The sequence below is a fragment of the Pungitius pungitius genome, chromosome 13, assembly GCF_949316345.1.
Source record: "Pungitius pungitius chromosome 13, fPunPun2.1, whole genome shotgun sequence".
In the NCBI taxonomy this organism is placed as follows: Eukaryota; Metazoa; Chordata; class Actinopteri; order Perciformes; family Gasterosteidae; genus Pungitius; species Pungitius pungitius.
This window is the reverse complement of record NC_084912.1, coordinates 10,401,009-10,414,728: the sequence shown is the minus strand read 5'-3', so window position 1 is coordinate 10,414,728 and position 13,720 is coordinate 10,401,009. Positions and strand designations below refer to the sequence as shown.

The window sequence follows — 13,720 nt, the reverse complement described above, 5'->3', positions numbered from 1 at the left end:
GAAGAATAGCTCAGTCACTAAGCTGTTGGCCCCCCAATGCAATGGTCGTGAGATCGTGTCCCGGCGAAATCAATTTTTTTTTTTTTTTCCTCCTCTTTTTAAACGCGTGTCTTCTGATCTAACGAACAAAATGATTCAGTTAACTCTCCTTGCTGAGGTTATTAAATAACTGTACACGTTAGAGCAGCTGTGTCACACTCGTTTCAGCCACATACGGCTGCTGGGCACAGCTGCCGTATGTGTGGAGCTGGAGGGAGGAGCTGGCGTTGCAGCCCGGTACGGTCTGGACGGTGCAGCCGTTCGCCAGCGTGTCGCGAGTTTGACACATCTAACCTAAAAAAATAACACGGACAGTTCAATATATTTACATCTGAATTTAAATACACGTATTCTGCCACATACGGGTGGAGATGCAAACACGTTTTGGGATTTTACTAGATGTTACGGGGAACTGTTACGTTAAAGAACTCAATTACCCAGCAGTCTTTGTTGACGGACATGCGCAGAGTAGAGGGCGGCTCGTAGTGTCGCGTGAGTTAATGCTGTTATCGCGAGAGGTCGCCATTGGAGCCTCTGCGTTGAACAGCTGCAGGTCCAGTTGTATCCAGTCCGTATTTTATATTTTAAACTGCTTACTACACACCTATGCTTACACCCAAACGGACTAAACCAAGTGGAGATGCTTTGGACGGTGAGTGATGACTTTTTCCTTGTGCGTTCTCCAGTCTTACCCACTTAAATAGCGGGGATACTGCGGGGAACGTGGTAACAATGGCTCGTTTCTAACAGCTGTTTGAGGGAGAATGGTATTAGTATTTGCTATGGACTTAATTGCCAACATAAGAGCCTGTCATATGAGGCCAGACGTGAGTCGTGTTCTACATTCAAGAGGGTTTTTATTTAGCACAGCCCAAAGCAACCTAAATTCGATGACCTCATAACGACCAGCATACGTCTTTTAGCTAAGCTAACTACGGTAGCTTCACGGGGATAAAAGACCCCTCTTCACGCTATCAGCGCCACTTTGTTTACGTTTCCGTGTGCCCTAAATAACTTTCTATAATCGGCCCGCAGCCTGCAGCCGGGCGCAGCTAAATGACACGTAATGTATTGTGCGTCTTCAATGCTTTTCAATATGTTATATATTTATTGCCTTCACAATGAGCATGAATCTAACATTAAATGATATGATTAATATGCCCCTCATTCCAAAGAAATAATATACACACGTCAAGCTCATTATGGAGTTGAAACAACAAATTACTAAACTGTAAACAGTTAATATAAGAGAAAAAAATATTGTAATCAAGATAAATGTTTTCAAAACGTGTGATTAACTAGTCAATTGTCTATAATCTGTTGACAGCCATAATCGTATTCTGATAATACACGTTGGTGCTCAAATATTTTCAGATGGCCCGTGCAAAGTCATGCCACCAGTCTGAGGACATCACTGGGAATGGCACATGGGACACGTGGCTTTCAACTCCAGCGAGGTGGGAAAGCATTTCTTTATGTATATTTTGTTCTGTCTGCATAATTGTAAAAGACTTCTTCCCGCATTCGTACAACAGCATTCCATATCGTGTGACTGTCGATGGATGTAATAATTTGGCCTTCTTTTTTTCTTCCAGCACACGGCACAGGTTGGCGTCACCGTGGGCAATCATGGCAAAGACCCAAGTTGACTGGACCACAGCGGAAAATGATCCTTCCAGAGAAGAAGTTATTTACTTCTACAACGAATGGAAGAGTTACAACTTCCAGATGACAGCTCTCCGCTCATCCTTCTGGGCAACTTGAACATCCGACAGAACTTATGTGACCTACTGCGTTTATTTTCTCCTTTAGCTCTCATTTAAGTATTAAAATTCGCTGTATTTTTGCAAGAGAGGCACCAATCCTATTTGAGTGACGTTTCGATTGTGAAATTGTATTGGACCATATAGGTCATCTGCAGAGCGTTGGCCCCTGGCGCAGTAAACCAGGGTTTGATTCTTGGCATGCACAAGACTCCTCATGTGACTTAAAATGAATCCAGAATGCAATATTTGTTCAGTATGCAAGGGCAGTGATTTATTCAGTCATGTTTGGTCATGTTTTGGTTTTTTTACATGACAATATGGTTTGGTACATGCTGAGTTAATGAATATACATTCTAAAGTGCAATGTCCATATGTGAATAAGAGTTGTATACGTTTATCATAGTCAACATGGTGTGGAAATATCCCTTATGTAGTTGGTCAATGGGAACTATAGTAGGCCGTAATAACAGCTAAGGTAATTACAGGTGGATATTTCTGTGAATTAACCTTAAATGAGACTGCATTTATGATATCTAAGATATACAGGACAAGAAAAATGCACTGGATGTGTATATGTGTTGAATCAATTATACAGACGCAAACTGGAGAACGAGACAAGTGTTGCTGTGATACTTATTGTGGTCATCGTGCCCGAGACCCGTAACAATTACTCCGCAGTTCTTTTGCAGCGGGGCAACAGCCCGGCGTCGGTGGATTCCGTTCGCGAGGCCGCAGATTCAGGTTTGAATGGCAGCCCCGAGAGTGATTTGTTTAGTCTCTTTAGTCTTTTTTGACCCGCGAGCCCGGCCGACCGCCGCCCCACCCCGACGTGCGAGAATAGGCGAAGGCCCGTTCATCGCTGCTTGCAGCTTTAATTATTATTATTTCGCCACTTCGAACGCACTTTCGGGGACTTCATCATGTTCAAAAACTCTTGAATTTTTGCACGCGCATCAGAAGTGCGCAAAATTGACGTATGATTCGGGTCCCGCAATTAGAGGAGAAGAAAAAGAACTCTCTAGCGCCCCCCAAAGTGGCCGCAATGTTAATTATTTTTTTTACTTTCACCGATCGACTTGGAACCTTTTCACACAGGTTCTCTTGGATGTGCTGTACACAAAAAAAATTATGGTATGCAAATGCGCCTACCGTTTTATGGCCGCCATTTTGAATTTTGTGAAAAACACGTTTTTGCGAACTCCTCCCAGACGCTTGGTCCGATTCTTACGAAATCTTCGGCAAAATGATCGTTGGCTCGATGCGATCAAAAGTTATTGAAAGAATGTTGATATCTCATTTTTCAATAAAGTTATGGACCAATGAAGTTTATAGGTTTGTGTCCTGAAAATTCAAAGGCCTATAACTTTTTTTTTTTCTAACCGTCATTTTCACCAAATTTTGAGGACATGTTCACAATGAGTCCTAGAACATCCCCAAATTTTCCCAGAATATTTGAACATTAGGGGGCGCTGTGGTGATTCTGTGTATTTTTGGCCATTTCCTTCAATTTTTGCATTTACAAACGAACGAACTCCTCCGAGAGTTTAAATCCGATCCATTTCAAAATCTGGCAACTGGTTCCTGACACCCTTGGGGTCAAAAGTTATTAAAATCAAGAGTTTTCATAAAACTACCTGGGCGTGAGCGTGCGTGCAGTTTGGACAATTTTGGACGATTTTTTTCCAGAACGGAAAATGGTATAACTCCAAGGAACATTGATATTTCTGGCTATAAATGTATATTCATGATGCTTGTGTAGGCCTTTAAGTAATGCCATGCAGTGATTTTCGAAAAAGTATAGCGCCACCTATTGGCTTAGGTCAATGCAAAGTTTCTACATTTACATGTCCATTTCCTAGCCCTTTAATCTGATCAACTTCAAATCTGGGAATATAAGACGTTAGACTGTGACGATGGCTCACAGTGAGAATTGGGAGTTTTGGACCAACTTTGTGGCTGTGACGTCGCCATATTTGCATGAAAGTTCAAGCACATCTTCTGAGCCTCGGCACACTCCAAAACTCTTGAAAACCTCTGTGAGTATCCTACGTGATGACCTTTACAGACCTGATGTGCAGTTTTGGATCAAAAGGGAAAAATTGCCTCCATTGCGCCCCCTGGAAGATTTTGACGACGCCCCGCCCGCACCCTGTTTGACTGACAAGTCCGCTGATTTTTTACCAAATGTATTAAAGGGAGACTTAAAAAAGTCTCTGAGGAATTTTCTCTAAAACAAACAGGAAGGCAGTTATAATTTTTATAGTGTGAATATTACCTGTATTTTTGGCGGAGAGTGACCAATCCTATTTCAATGACTTTTCGAATTCTAAAATCCATCTGGAAGAATAGCTCAGTGAGTAAGGTGTTGGCCCCCCGACGCTATGGTCGTGGGATCGACTCCCGACGAAATTATTTTATTTTCTTCTTTTTTTAAACGTGTGTCCGGCTGATCTAACGGACAAAATGATTCAGTTTACTCTCCTTGCTGAGGTTATGGACTTTGTACACTTAAGAGCAGGTATGTCAAACTCGTTTCAGTTTAAGGCCAGAAACTGCTCCGTGGCCGCGCATACAGCTGACAGAAGAAGGTAAGGCTGATGCAGGACAGCTGGCTCACGGCGCAGCCGTTTGGCAGCGTGTCGCGGGTTTGACATATCTAACCTAGACAAATAACACGGACAGTTCAATATATTTACATCTGGATTTAAATACACGTATTCTGCAACATACGGGTGGAGATGCAAACACGTTTGGTGATGTAAATAGATGTTACGGGGAAATTTTAAGTTAAAGAACTTCATCACCCAGAATTCCCTATTCTTGGTTGACGGACATGCGCAGACTACGTGCGCACAGCCGCGCACGTAGTCTGCGCATGTTCCGGTTTTGTGTTGAACAGGCAAAGTATCACCGCTCCGTATTTTAAACTGCTAACTACACACCTATACTTCAGGAACTATTACTACTATGTGGATGTAAGCAAAGTGTTCTCATTCCCTCTTGGATGTGTGCAGCCAGTGAGGTACGTTTTGTTTAAGGGCTTGTTATATCTGCTCGACGGCACGGACAGCTAACTGGGATAGCGAGTGGAGCTAGCGGCTGCCGGATGGAGCAGCCAGTCAGCCAGCTTGCTAACTACACACCGGTGCTTACGTCCACATGTACTCAACGAAGTGGAAACGCCTTTGACGGTGAGTGATTACGTTTTCCTTGTGCGTTCTCCAGTCTCACCCAGCATACGTCTTTTAGCTAAGCTAACTACGGTAGCTTTACAGCGTCAAAAGACACCTCTTTACGCTATTAACGCCACTTTGTTTACGTTTCCGTGTGCCCTAAATAACTTGGCCCGATTGAATCACTTTATTTACACACTGAGTAGAACCGTGCTCGCAGCAGCTAACTAACTACTTTGTTGTTTAAAAGCGTCAGCTAAATGACACGTAATGTAATGTGCGTCTTCAATGCTTTTCAATATGTTATATATTCATTTCCTTCACAATGAGCATGAATCTAACATTAAATGATATGATTCATATGCCCCTCATTCCAATGAAATAATATACACACGTCAAGCTCATTATGGAGTTGAAACAACAAATTACTAAACTGTAAACAGTTAATATAAGAGAAAAAAATATTGTAATCAAGATAAATGTTTTTCAAAATGTGTGATTAACTAGTTAATTGTCTATAATCTGTTGACAGCCCTAATCGTATTCTGATAATACACCAAATACTACTGTAACTCTCTGCTGGCAGGTCTCCCTGCTGCCGCCATTCGACCACTGCAGCTCATCCAGAATGCAGCAGCTCGACTGGTCTTCAACCTTCCAAAATACTCCCACACCACTTCTCCGCTCTCTTCTTTGGATACGAGTGGCTGCCCGCATGCAGTTCAAAGCATTGGTACTGACGGACCACGCTGTGAATGGATCGGGAGCAGTCTACATCCGGGACATGGTGAAACCCTGCATCCCAACCCACGCACTCCGATCTGCATCTGGCAAGCTGCTTGTTCCTCCCTCACTGAGAGAAAAGCACTCGACGAGATGGCGACTCTTTGCTGTCCTGCTCCCAGATGGTGGAATGAGCTCTCTGATGACATCAGGACCGCAGAGAGCCTCTACATCTTCCGTCGAAAACTCAAGACACACCTTTTTAGACTCTACCTTGACTAAAACACTAGCAAACCGTAGCACTAACAAATGGTAGCACTTAAATTGTACTTATAATGCCACTTATCTTTAACATGTTTTGGGCGGTGATTTATTCAGTCATGTTTAGTCATATTTTGTTTTTTTTACTTGTCAATATGGTTTGGTACATGCCGAGTTAATCAATACACATTCTAAAGTGCAACGTCCATATGTGAATAAGAGTTGTATACGTTTATCATAGTCAACATGGTGTGGAAATATCCCTTATGTAGTTGGTCAATAGGAACTATAGTAGGCAGAAATAACAGCTAAGGTAATTACAGGTGGATATTTCTGGGAATTAACCTTGATTGAGACTGCATCTATGATATCTAAGATATACAGGACAAGAAAAATGCACTGGATGTGTATATGTGTTGAATCAATTATACAGACGCAAACTGGAGAACGAGACAAGTGTTGCTGTGATACTTATTGTGGTCATCGTGCCCGAGACCCGTAACAATTACTCCGCAGGTCTTTTGCAGCGGGGCAACAGCCCGGCGTCGGTGGATTCCGTTCGCGAGGCCGCAGATTCAGGTTTGAATGGCAGCCCCGAGAGTGATTTGTTTAGTCTCTTTAGTCTTTTTTGACCCGCGAGCCCGGCCGACCGCCGCCCCACCCCGACGCGCGAGAATAGGCGAAGGCCCGTTCATCGCTGCTTGCAGCTTTAATTAGGGCCTGAGCCGACTGCAAGTCGGGCGAAAGCCCTATTGAAATTGCAAGAATTTTTCTTTTTCTTATTATTTCGCCACTTCGAACGCACTTTTGGGGACTTTATCATGTTCAAAAACTCTTGAATTTTTGCACGCGCATCAGAAGTGCGCAAAATTGACGTATGATTCGGGTCCCGCAATTAGAGGAGAGAAAAAAGAACTCTCTAGCGCCCCCCAAAGTGGCCGCAATGTTAATTTTTTTTTTTACTTTTACCGATCGACTTGGAACCTTTTCACACAGGTTCTCTTGGATGTGCTGTACACAAAAAAAATTATGGTATGCAAATGCGCCTACCGTTTTATGGCCGCCATTTTGAATTTTGTGAAAAACACGTTTTCGCGAACTCCTCCCAGACGCTTGGTCCGATTCTTACGAAATCTTCGGCAAAATGATCGTTGGCTCGATGCGATCAAAAGTTATTGAAAGAATGTTGATATCTCATTTTTCAATAAAGTTATGGACCAATGAAGTTTATAGGTTTGTGTCCTGAAAATTCAAAGGCCTATAACTTTTTTTTTTTCTAACCGTCATTTTCACCAAATTTTGAGGACATGTTCACAATGAGTCCTAGAACATCCCCAAATTTTCCCAGAATATTTGAACATTAGGGGGCGCTGTGGTGATTCTGTGTATTTTTGGCCATTTCCTTCAATTTTTGCATTTACAAACGAACGAACTCCTCCGAGAGTTTAAATCCGATCCATTTCAAAATCTGGCAACTGGTTCCTGACACCCTTGGGGTCAAAAGTTATTAAAATCAAGAGTTTTCATAAAACTACCTGTGCGTGAGCGTGCGTGCAGTTTGGACAATTTTGGACGATTTTTTTCCAGAACGGAAAATGGTATAACTCCAAGGAACATTGATATTTCTGGCTATAAATGTATATTCATGATGCTTGTGTAGGCCTTTAAGTAATGCCATGCAGTGATTTTCGAAAAAGTATAGCGCCACCTATTGGCTTAGGTCAATGCAAAGTTTCTACATTTACATGTCCATTTCCTAGCCCTTTAATCTGATCAACTTCAAATCTGGGAATATAAGACGTAAGACTGTGACGATGGCTCACAGTGAGAATTGGGAGTTTTGGACCAACTTTGTGGCTGTGACGTCGCCATATTCGCATGAAAGTTCAAGCACATCTTCTGAGCCTCGGCACACTCCAAAACTCTTGAAAACCTCTGTGAGTATCCTACGTGATGACCTTTACAGACCTGATGTGCAGTTTTGGATCAAAAGTGAACAATTGCCTCCATTGCGCCCCCTGGAAGATTTTGACGAAGCCCCGCCCGCATCCTGTTTGACCGACAAGTCCGCTGATTTTTTACCAAATGTATTAAAGGGAGACTTAAAAAAGTCTCTGAGGAATTTTCTCTAAAACAAACAGGAAGGCAGTTATAATTTTTTTAGTGTGAATATTTCCTGTATTTTTGGCGGAGAGTGACCAATCCTATTTCAGTGAGTTTTCGAATTCTCAAATCCATCTGAAAGAATAGCTCAGTGAGTAAGGTGTTGGCCCCCCGATGCTATGGTCGTGGGATCGACTCCCGACGAAATTATTTTTTTTTCCTCCTCTTTTTAAACGCGTGTCGTCTGATCTAACGAACAAAATGATTCAGTTTACGCTCCTTGCTGATGTGTTTGACTTAAACAACTACACTTAAGAGCAGGTTTGTGAAAATCGTTTCAGTTTAAGGACAGAAGCTGCTCCGTGGCACATGAACAGAATGAAACAGCAGACTGAGGCACTCAGCTGGCGGACCGGGCAGCTGGTTGCGAGTTACGACACATCTAACCTGGACAAATAACACGGACAGTTCAATATATTTACATCTGGATTTAAATAGACGTATTCTGCAACATACGTCATGGTGATGTTACTAGAGAAAATGGTGCGGCCCCTTTAAGAGCTACACGCACGGGCTACGGAGGGGGAGAGCGCATGAGGAAGTTGTGTTGTTGTTGTGATGACGGAGTGGATGTAGCGGCCGGAGAATTGTCTGTACTGTAACTTTGTTACTCAGTGTTAGATTAATAAATCCTCAAAGAAAGTAAAGCGGACTTTTATTCACCAACCCCGGGACGAAGGGAATTAACCCCAAAGTTTACTTAGCCGACAGTACTTTGGCCCTGGAGCAGACAGCAACGCCTCCCCCTGCAAACTCAGACTACGGTCAGAGACGGACCGGCAGGAAAGGTGAACACAAGGCTAACGAAGTTAATTGTCAACATTAATGTGCCTGTCATGGTATGAGGCCAGACGTGAGTTGTGTTCTACATTCAAGAGGGTTTTTATTTAGCACTGAACAATAACAACCAGCATACGTCTTTTAGCTAAGCTAACTACGGTAGCTTCACGGGGATAAAAGACCCCTCTTCACTCTATCAGCGCCACTTTGTTTACGTTTCCGTGTGCCCTAAATAACTTGGCCCGATTGAATCACTTTATTTACACACTTTGAGTAGAACCGTGCTCGCAGCAGCTAACTTAACTACTTTGTTGTTTAACTTCATTGTCTATAATCTCCCCGCAGCGTGCAGCCGGGCGCAGCTAAATGACACGTAATGTATTGTGCGTCTTCAATGCTTTTCAATATGTTATATATTTATTGCCTTCACAATGAGCATGAATCTAACATTAAATGATATGATTAATATGCCCCTCATTCCAAAGAAATAATATACACACGTCAAGCTCATTATGGAGTTGAAACAACAAATTACTAAACTGTAAACAGTTAATATAAGAGAAAAAAATATTGTAATCAAGATAAATGTTTTCAAAACGTGTGATTAACTAGTTAATTGTCTATAATCTGTTGACAGCCATAATCGTATTCTGATAATACACGTTGGTGCTCAAATATTTTCAGATGGCCCGTGCAAAGTCATGCCACCAGTCTGAGGACATCACTGGGAATGGCACATGGGACACGTGGCTTTCAACTCCAGCGAGGTGGGAAAGCATTTCTTTATGTATATTTTGTTCTGTCTGCATAATTGTAAAAGACTTCTTCCCGCATTCGTACAACAGCATTCCATATCGTGTGACTGTCGATGGATGTAATAATTTGGCCTTCTTTTTTTCTTCCACCACACGGCACGGGTGGGCTTAACCGCGGGCAATCGTGGCAAAGACCCAAGTCGACTGGACCACAGCGGAAAATGATCCTTCCAGAGAAGAAGTTATTTACTTCTACAACGAATGGAAGAGTTACAACTTCCAGATGACAGCTCGCCGCTCATCCTTCTGGGCAACTTGAACATCCGACAGAACTTATGTGACCTACTGCGTTTATTTTCTCCTTTAGCTCTCACTAACTCTAACTTGCCCCAGCACCTGTTGTGATTTATTCTAGCGCTTCCACAATTGAATTTTGCTTGGTATTTCATCTAACTTGCCCCAGCACCTGTTGTGATTTATTCTAGCGCTTCCACAATTGAATTTTGCTTGTTATTTTATCTAACTTGCCCCAGCACCTGTTGTGATTAATTCTCTCTCACGGTGTCAAGTGTGTACCTTGATCTTTTTTTTGCTCATTGCAGCCCTTCTCTGCAAGGAGTGCTAACAATGCATGGTGCTGTTCATTAAGCAACTGGGTAAAGAGCTTGTAATGCCACATATGAAAAAGCTCATAAGCTCATTTATAATAAAATAATATATATAATCTTGCCTTGACTGAATGGGGGCGATCAAAGTTATTTTGGTGACGTTTTGATCATTGATTCACAACAAGTCCTGTGTTGTATAGGTTTGCTTGATGCTTTGGAATCTGTAGACCTGGATTTGTTATCAACCTGAATTGACAATCCATTGACAACATTGCTGGAATCTCCTCTCCCTTAAGACTGCAATATTACTTTTAGCTGAAAGTACATGGCTCCACTGATTCAATTTGAATTCACCAATATATAATGCCCCGGGGGAGAAGCGGATCTTACTAAATGTATTCATTAATTCATTAAGCAAAGCTCACTTCAGGAAGACAGCCACGTCGTCATCCAGCGGGTTTGGTTAAAAAGTTTACACATCTTGATGGAGCAAAAGAGGTGGGGTTAGCTGTCGTCATTGTACCTCGACTAATCCAAGGTGATCCTACGTTTCAATATTGCATCAAGCTAAAGAATCAAACAATAACATTTAAGATCCAACAGCTAACCGTTACGCGCTCTCCACTTCTTACAGAGCACTTCAAACATGGTCATGTTATCGCCTGAAGCCACACACTGAATCCACAGCTCCCGTGTTTTACAGAGACTCACGGGTGTGACTTGACTGTATGAAAATGTGATCTTCAATAAACGAATGACTTTCCGTACGACAAGGTCTGTGACAACTGGCTGATCGAGGGTCGTCACATGTAGGGGCCCGGTTCACGCGACGCCCCAGGTCGACCTTCTGATTTCCCGTCCGTGTTCCTCCTTTTTTTAAACGCGTGTCCGGCTGATCTAACGGACAAAATGATTCAGGTAACTCTCCTTGCTGAGGTTTTTAAATAACTGTACACTTAGAGCAGGGGTGTTAAACTATTTTCAGGTTGGGGCCAGAAACTGCTCCGTGGCACATGAACAGAATGACACAGCTGACTGACTGATATAAATAGCGGAGCCACAGACGCGCTCGTAGTCTTGCGTCAGTTCATGCTGTGAGAGTACGCCAGCTCTAACGTAATGTATTTCTGTTCAAAGTAACCACTATCCAGGTCTTGCACTTTGTACATCGTCCCAAGTTATTTAATTACACTACTGATGTGACTTAAATTGTGTTTATTGAAGAATGCTGCAAAATATTGATCCCTCTGCCCTGACGCAATGTGGGTGAATCGCCTTTTTTTTAGGTCACTTTTCGATTTTGCAATCACAAGTCAGCACGTAGCTCCGTTGCTTATTCACAGGACTTTCAATATTTTGACCCGGGTTCGCTTCCCGTTAGAGCCATCGTTTTTTTTCTTCTTTTTAACTGCGAGCCCGGCCGACCGCCGCCCCACCCCAACGTGCGAGAAGTGGCGAAGGCCCGTTCATCGCTGCTTGCAGCTTTAATTAGGGCCTGAGCCGACTGCAAGTCGGGCGAAAGCCCTATTGAAATTGCAAGAATTCATTATTATTATTTCGCCACTTCGAACGCACTTTTGGGGACTTTATCATGTTCAAAAACTCTTGAATTTTTGCACGCGCATCAGAAGTGCGCAAAATTGACGTATGATTCGGGTCCCGCAATTAGAGGAGAGAAAAAAGAACTCTCTAGCGCCCCCCAAAGTGGCCGCAATGTTAATTTTTTTTTTTACTTTTACCGATCGACTTGGAACCTTTTCACACAGGTTCTCTTGGATGTGCTGTACACAAAAAAAATTATGGTATGCAAATGCGCCTACCGTTTTATGGCCGCCATTTTGAATTTTGTGAAAAACACGTTTTTGCGAACTCCTCCCAGACGCTTGGTCCGATTCTTACGAAATCTTCGGCAAAATGATCGTTGGCTCGATGCGATCAAAAGTTATTGAAAGAATGTTGATATCTCATTTTTCAATAAAGTTATGGACCAATGAAGTTTGTAGGTTTGTGTCCTGAAAGTTCAAAGGCCTATAACTTTTTTTTTTTCTAACCGTCATTTTCACCAAATTTTGAGGACATGTTCACAATGAGTCCTAGAACATCCCCAAATTTTCCCAGAATATTTGAACATTAGGGGGCGCTGTGGTGATTCTGTGTATTTTTGGCCATTTCCTTCAATTTTTGCATTTACAAACGAACGAACTCCTCCGAGAGTTTAAATCCGATCCATTTCAAAATTTGGCAACTGGTTCCTGACAGCCTTGGGGTCAAAAGTTATTAAAATCAAGAGTTTTCATAAAACCACCTGGGCGTGAGCTTGCGTGCAGTTTGGACAATTTTGGACGATTTTTTTCCAAAATGTAAAATGGTATAACTCCAAGGAACATTGATATTTCTGGCTATAAATGTATATTCATGATGCTTGTGTAGGCCTTTAAGTAATGCCATGCAGTGATTTTCGAAAAAGTATAGCGCCACCTATTGGCTTAGGTCAATGCAAAGTTTGTACATTTACATGTCCATTTCCCAGCCCTTTAATCTGATCAACTTCAAATCTGGGAATATAAGACGTAAGACTGTGACGATGGCTCACAGTGAGAATTGGGAGTTTTGGACCAACTTTGTGGCTGTGACGTCGCCATATTCGCATGAAAGTTCAAGCACATCTTCTGAGCCTCGGCACACTCCAAAACTCTTGAAAACCTCTGTGAGTATCCTACGTGATGACCTTTACAGACCTGATGTGCAGTTTTGGATCAAAAGTGAAAAATTGCCTCCATTGCGCCCCCTGGAAGATTTTGACGAAGCCCCGCCCGCACCCTGTTTGACCGACAAGTCCGCTGATTTTTTACCAAATGTATTAAAGGGAGACTTAAAAAAGTCTCTGAGGAATTTTCTCTAAAACAAACAGGAAGGCAGTTATAATTTTTTTAGTGTGAATATTTCCTGTATTTTTGGCGGAGAGTGACCGATCCTATTTCAGTGAGTTTTCGAATTCTCAAACCCATCAGAAGGTTTAGCTCTCCTGGTAAGAAACCGCCCCCCCGATCCTATGGTCGTGAGATCGTGTCCCGGCGAAATCAATTTTTTTTTTTTCCTCCTCTTTTTAAACGCGTGTCTTCTGATCTAACGAACAAAATGATTCAGTTTACTCTCCTTGCTGAGGTTATGGACTTTGTACACTTAAGAGCAGGTATGTCAAACTCGTTTCAGTTTAAGGCCAGAAACTGCTCCGTGGCCGCGCATACAGCTGACAGAAGAAGGTAAGGCTGATGCAGGACAGCTGGCTCACGGCGCAGCCGTTTGGCAGCGTGTCGCGGGTTTGACATATCTAACCTAGACAAATAACACGGACAGTTCAATATATTTACATCTGGATTTAAATACACGTATTCTGCAACATACGGGTGGAGATGCAAACACGTTTGGTGATGTAAATAGATGTTACGGGG

General features: G+C 42.5%; 1 protein-coding gene and 1 long non-coding RNA gene across 4 annotated transcripts in view; one reads left to right on the top strand and one right to left on the bottom strand.

The window, feature by feature from the left end:
- Positions 1–13,720, bottom strand: part of LOC119214063 (collagen alpha-1(XIX) chain) — a 113,220-nt gene that overhangs the window by 68,805 nt on the left and 30,695 nt on the right. The window lies entirely within an intron of this gene.
- On the top strand, positions 8,652–10,389 carry LOC134135380 (uncharacterized). The gene is made up of 3 exons (XR_009957245.1): positions 8,652–8,913; positions 9,251–9,288; positions 9,590–10,389. It is a non-coding gene; the product is annotated as an uncharacterized LOC134135380 (long non-coding RNA).